Below are 6,455 nucleotides of genomic sequence, written 5' to 3'. Positions count from 1 at the left end.
CCCCTAGCCGATTAAGGCCCCCCAGAAATCTGACTTTATGAAAGTCAGTGGGAGCCACTCTGGTTTGACCTAAATTAAAACTAGGGCGTAATTTTGTTCCCTCCAACAAATGTGAATGCATGTGATAGGGAGACCCATATGATGGACTCTCTAAAGTTCTTCCATCTTTAGCACAATGATGGGTCCTTCAGTAATGAGGAAACGCACCATAAAATTGGGCTATCCATTTGCTGTTGGATCTATTAAAGTGTTTCATAAGATGATAGGGGCGTCATAGACTGATGTGGGAAGGGCTTCACCAGAAAATGGGAACTCTCTCACTGTACCTTGGCGTAACCTGAATATGATGGGTAAGCACTCACTGGATAGAAAGGTTTTCCTGAAAACGGCTCTGAACCTTGTCTGACAGAGGCCAAAGGGAAATTCATTTGATGAGTGGATATGATCCGTCACAGAAAGGTGGTGAGGTTATGCAGCTGAAACAGTTGGCTTCATGCACCCCATGTGATTTCCCACATTTCTAGAGACATTTTGTCGTCTCCGTCACTGAGAAAGGAGGGAAATCTCAGAGATGAACAAATGGGAATGGAACATAGATTAAAAGCCATATCTATGTAGGTAACATGAATCAAACTAAGGTTGTGGACTAATGATTTTGCTGTTTTATCAGAAAATGGCAAACGGTCAATTTGCAAAGCTTCTAGACGATAACAAGCTTAAGGGCCCAAACTATGCCGACTGGTACAGAAATCTTATGCTGGTCCTAACTTCCGAAAAGTTAGACAAGGTGGTGAAAAATCCTGCCCCGGAACGTCCGGGTGATAGGGCTTCTGAGGCCCGTAGGAGGGACTACCAAGATTGGGAGGATAAGAACTCCCTAGCCCGCTGCTTTGTCATTGCCTCATTAGACAACTCAATACAGAGGCAGTTCGATCAGATCGAACTAGCCAATGACATATTGGACAGTCTAAGAACAATGTATGAAGAGCAGAACTATTCTACTCGACAAAAGATCCTGAAATTATTCATGACCGCGCAGATGACCAAAGGGCAGAAAGTTCATGACCATTGTCTCCGCATGATGGGATACATTAATGAACTTGAAGCTCTTGGATCCGGGCTAGATCTTGGCACGCAAGTGGATGCCATCCTAAATTCTTTGCCCTCTTCCTTCAATGCGTTCACAATGAACTACAATATGAATAAGCTGAATGTCAGCATCCAGGAACTCAGCAATATGTTGCAGAGAGCCGAGGATTTACTCAAGAACGATGAGTCTGTGGTAATGCTTGCTGAAGCTAACAAATCGGGCAAGAAATAGAGAAAGGCAAAGAAGCCTCAGAAGAAGGCTGCCAAACCTAAGAAGTAGAAGAAGAACAAGGCATCTGATGTCTGTCACTTCTGCAAGCAGACCGGCCACTGGAAGAGGAATTGTCCTGCCTACCTGGAATCTAAGAAAGGTAACATCGAAACTTGTGTCATAGAAACTAATATGTTAGTTACTTCTGTGTCCTGGTGTGTTGACTCCGGGGCTTCAACTCATGCGTGTAACTCACTGCAGGGATTCAAAGTTAGCAGAAGGTTGAGTGAAGGTGAAGTGACACTATTCTTGGGAACAACTGCAAGTGTTGCAGCTGCGGCAATAGGAACCGTTGAATTAGTTTTTAAAGAAGGAATACTTGTACTTAAAGATTGTCTTTATGTACAGAACTTGAGAAGAAATTTAATTTTTGTTTCAAAACTGTGTGCTGATGGATATACTGTTTATTTTAGTAATAAGATTACTGTTAAATGGAATAATAAATTCATCGCATGCGGGGAACTAGAGAATGGTCTCTATGTTCTACATCCTTATCTGGAAACTAATAAATTCATCGCATACAGTAAGTCCCACGTGCCTCTAGCATTACCGACTTGGCCATATCGGTATTGACCGAATCACAAGGCTGGTAAAGGATGGTCCTTTGGATTTTCTAACTGTAGAAAATCTTCCCACTTGTGAACCTTGCCTTCAAGGTAAGATGTCTAAGCAGCCATTTGACGGTAAGCCTGAAAGATCTGAAGGCACACTTGACCTGATACATACTGATGTCTGTGGTCCCCTGAGTGTTAGGACACGGAATCAACACGTGTACTTCATCACCTTTACAGATGATTTTTCACGATATGGTTACGTGTACCTAATGAGACGTAAGTCTGAATCATTTGAAAAGTTCAAAGAGTTCAAACAGGAAGTCGAGAAACAGTTAGGGAGAGAAATTAAGGCCCTTCGATCAGATCAAGGTGGCGAGTATCTCTCTGATGAATTCAGGGACTACTTAAAGGCCAATGGGATAGTGTCACAATTAGCTCCTCCTGCTACACCTCAACTCTACAGTGTTTCAGAGAGGAGGAATAGGACCTTGTTGGACATGGTCCGGTCGCTTCTCGTACGCTCACAATTACCCACATCCTTTTGGGGATACGCATTAGAGACTGCTATCTACGTGCTGAATCGGGTTCCAACCAAATCTGTTCCGAAAACTCCATATGAACTTTGGACCGGAAGGAAGCCAATTGTAAGACACTTGAAGATTTGGGGTTGTCCTGCACACGTTAAAAGAACAAGTGCGGACAAGTTGGAATCTAAAACTAGCCGTTGCTTGTTTATAGGCTACCCAAAGGATTCGGTGGGTTATCTATTCTATGACCCAAGTGAGCAGAAAGTGTTCTGCAGTTGAAACGCCCAATTCTTAGAATCCGATTACATCCTGGACACCCATCGTCGGGAAATAGTTCTTGATGAGGAGAGCTCAAGAGCAGAGGGAGATGTCCTACAAATTCCAGGTAATGACCAACCTAGAAGAACCACCCGGGTATCCAGACCACCAGTCCGATATGGTTATGACCAGGATAGTTACATGGTGGAAACCTTGACAAGTGAAGAGGATCCCGTGACTTACACGGAAGCTATGTTAGACATAGATTCCCAGAAGTGGGTAGAGGCCATGAGAGCTGAAATGGACTCAATGAAGACCAATGGAGTCTGGACTCTAGTGGATCCGCCCTCTGGGGTAAAAGCAATTGGTTGCAAATGGATCTACAAGAGGAAGAAGGGCCCCGATGGCAGGATTGAGACCATTAAAGCTCGTTTGGTGGCGAAAGGGTATACTAAGAAAGAAGGCATCGACTATGAGGAAACCTCTTCGCCCATGGCCATGCTTAAATCCATTAGGATCCTACTAGTTGTAGCAGCGTACCATGACTATGAGATTTGGCAAATGGATGTCAAAACCGCGTTCCTGAATGGAGATCTTAGTGAAGATATCTACATGCAGTAGCCGCAAGGCTTCATTGCTGCTGGTCAGGAACACATGGTTTGTAAACTTAATAGATCCATATATGGACTTAAGCAGGCTTCTAGGAGTTGGAATATCCGTTTTGATTCTGCAGTCAAAACGTTTGACTTTGAGCAGAATCCGGACGAGCCCTGTGTTTACAGGAAATCCAGTGGGGATAAGATCACCTTTTTGGTGTTGTACATGGACGATATCCTACTCATTGGGAATGATGTAGGAATGTTGACTTCGGTCAAGGTATGGCTATCACAACAGTTCTCCATGAAAGATCTTGGAGAAGCTTCATACATACTGGATCTTCAACTCTATAGAGATAGATCAAAGCGGATAATTGGATTATCCCAGGCTGCTTATATTGACAAAATTGCCAAAAGGTACAGCATGGAGAACTCCAAGAAAGGAAACGCTCCTTTCAGGCACGGAGTCACTCTCTCCAAGAAGATGTCTCCCAAGACTTCTGAGGAGATTGAGAGCATGAGAGACATTCCCTATGCCTCAGCCGTAGGGAGCATCATGTATGCCATGCTGTGCACTCGCCCTGACATTGCTCAGGCGGTGAGTGTGGTAAGCAGATTCCAGGCAAACCCAGGGTAGGAGCATTGGACTGCTGTGAAGAACATACTCAAATACCTTCGAAGGACAAAAGAGTTTTGTCTGGTATTCGATGGTAGTTCACTGCAAGTTCTAGGGTATACCGATGCCGATTTCCAGTCAGATCCAGATGATAGAAAGTCTACATCTGGGTATGTTTTCACGATAGGATCGTGTGCTGTTTGCTAGAAAAGCAGCAAACAGGGGTCCACTGTAGACTCCACAACCGAGGCCGAGTACATTGCCGCAAGTGAAGCTGCCAAGGAAGCCGTGTGGATGAAGAAGTTCATACACGAATTGGGAGCGATTCCATCCAGCACATCACCCATCCCGTTGTTGTGTGACAACAATGGAGCGATCGCCCAGGCTAAAGAGCCTCGGGCTCACTCGAAGTCAAAGAACATCGAGAGAAAGTACCATGTACTGCGGGAGATCATTGGTAGAAGGGACGTCCTAATTCAGAAGGTAGCATCAGCGGATAATGTGGCAGACCCATTGACTAAGCCACTGACACAGAAGGTGTTTGAGAAACACATGGAAAGCATGGGGCTCCGGCTTGTACCAGATTGGACCTAAGTGCAAGTGGGAGCTGTTAGACAGTTTTGTATGCCCTTAGCTTCAATCTAATTTGATGTACTTTTGTTATTTAGTGGAAATAAATAAAGTGCATGTTTGATTCATGTTGTTTGGTTTAATTCTGTGCAAAACCCTAAAACTGGACATTTATAGAGACTTCTGTTAGTTTTAAGTGTTCATAGCCGTGGGATAAGTCTGGGGAGATTTATCCTGCCAAGGCTGATGCTGGTGTGCCACCAAGTGTTGGGATGACCTGTCTCAGCCACCAGGGTAAGACCCGTGGCACATGCAGTATGGGATTACTTGAATCCTTGAACCGGACCAGATTTCCAGTCTTGCCCTGGACCTTGGAGATAGATGGGCAAAACTGGAAAGTTACACCTGACCCCTAGACTCGATTATGACACTTCACTAGGTGTCGGATCAGGCTGTCTTTGATATACCAATCAGTGAGATCCTTAGCGGGAATCAAAACCTGGGTATGTTGGGGCAGTTTGAGAATTCATCTGAGTGGGTGATCATAGTGACAGAATCAGCCACTTTGTCGGACAAAGGGTAATGATCGGGAATGCACTCTTTCTGATGGAAACCAAACTGCCGGCAGTTGATTTCAATCGTTGGAATTTTGTTTTGCAAAATTAATATATTTATATTTATATGAACGGTTTCAAAATGTTTGCAAATGGTTTTAATTCCCGGGATCGATGTGAGAGGAGAGTGCGGCACTGTTCCTTGCAGCCGAGGGAGAGGTCCTCTCTTGTCGGGTAGTGCTTGATCATTAAGGGCTGAGAGGTTAAGTGTAAGACCATTTAGGATAATACCTGATGGGCTAATCTTGCACCTGCCCACAGTCCCTGGGTTTTTATAAGATGGCTTGGCCCAGGGACCACTTAATGTAAGTGTTGGGCCCATAGGGTCCATATGATGGACTCAAGGGGTTCATTGAGTTTTTCAGTGAATTCGGCTAGGCCTTGTAGTAAAGGCTGGGCCGAACCCATGTGGCTGGTGTGATAATCAAGAAGAAAGGAGGAGAAACCCTAACCAAGAAAGAGAGAAATACAACAGATTTCGAATCAAGAAAAATTGCAAGAAAGGTTCCTGCGAATTGAGATCAGATCTCATACTCCAGAAAACGAAAAAAAAAAGGCAGTTCAGCCTTTTCGTCTTTAGAGTTCTCCTCCTGCCACCGCCATCTCCTTTGCAAGATTAGATCTTTGCAGAAAAGAAAGTCAAGAAATCTATTCTTGACATCAGTCTTGCAAGAAAGACTGAAATAGATTCAGTGTTTAGTGTTTCCAGAGGATACTTGCGAAGGATCCAGTGTGTAGGATGCACCCTGCTAGTTCTGTTCCATCCACAGCCGTGTCATCTTCAGCAGGAACAGATCTTGGTGCATTCTTTGGGCGTGAACACCAACTTTGGGAGATACTGCTTCTCCGGATCAAGTATATTCCTCCCTTTTTGTTTTGGTTCAGATCTGGTTTGATTATGGTTAAAGTAGGATCCTTGAATATTGTATTCTTAATTTAGGGAATATGATTCCTAGTTGGGAGAAGGTAGGAAAATTTTTGAAATTCGCCCACCCATTCCGCAACCTTCATGGCGTCCATTAGATGGATCCTACCATTCTTTCAGGTAATGCCTGATGGACTAATCTTGCATGTGCCCACAGTTCCTGGGTGTTACAAGGTGGTTTGGCCTAGGGACCACTTAGGGTAAGTGATGGGCTCATAGAGGCCATTTGATGTGTTTTTAGGGGGTGCACTGTTCTTAGCAGTGTATTCGGCCTAGCCTTGTAACAAAGGCTGGGCCAAACCCATGTGGCTAATGTGTAGATCAATGTTTGGGTCCCACGCCATACAAGGAAGCCTAACTGGGCAGCAGACAGGAAGGCTAAGTGAGCACATAAGCTTAATGGGCCTAAAGCCCATTTCAAACTTGACTTATTTA

Source organism: Nelumbo nucifera, chromosome 1 (genome assembly GCF_055504915.1).
Source record: "Nelumbo nucifera cultivar China Antique chromosome 1, China Antique-T2T, whole genome shotgun sequence".
Classification (NCBI taxonomy): domain Eukaryota; kingdom Viridiplantae; phylum Streptophyta; class Magnoliopsida; order Proteales; family Nelumbonaceae; genus Nelumbo; species Nelumbo nucifera.
The sequence above is the reverse complement of the archived record's forward strand: the minus strand, read 5'-3'. Positions refer to the sequence as shown.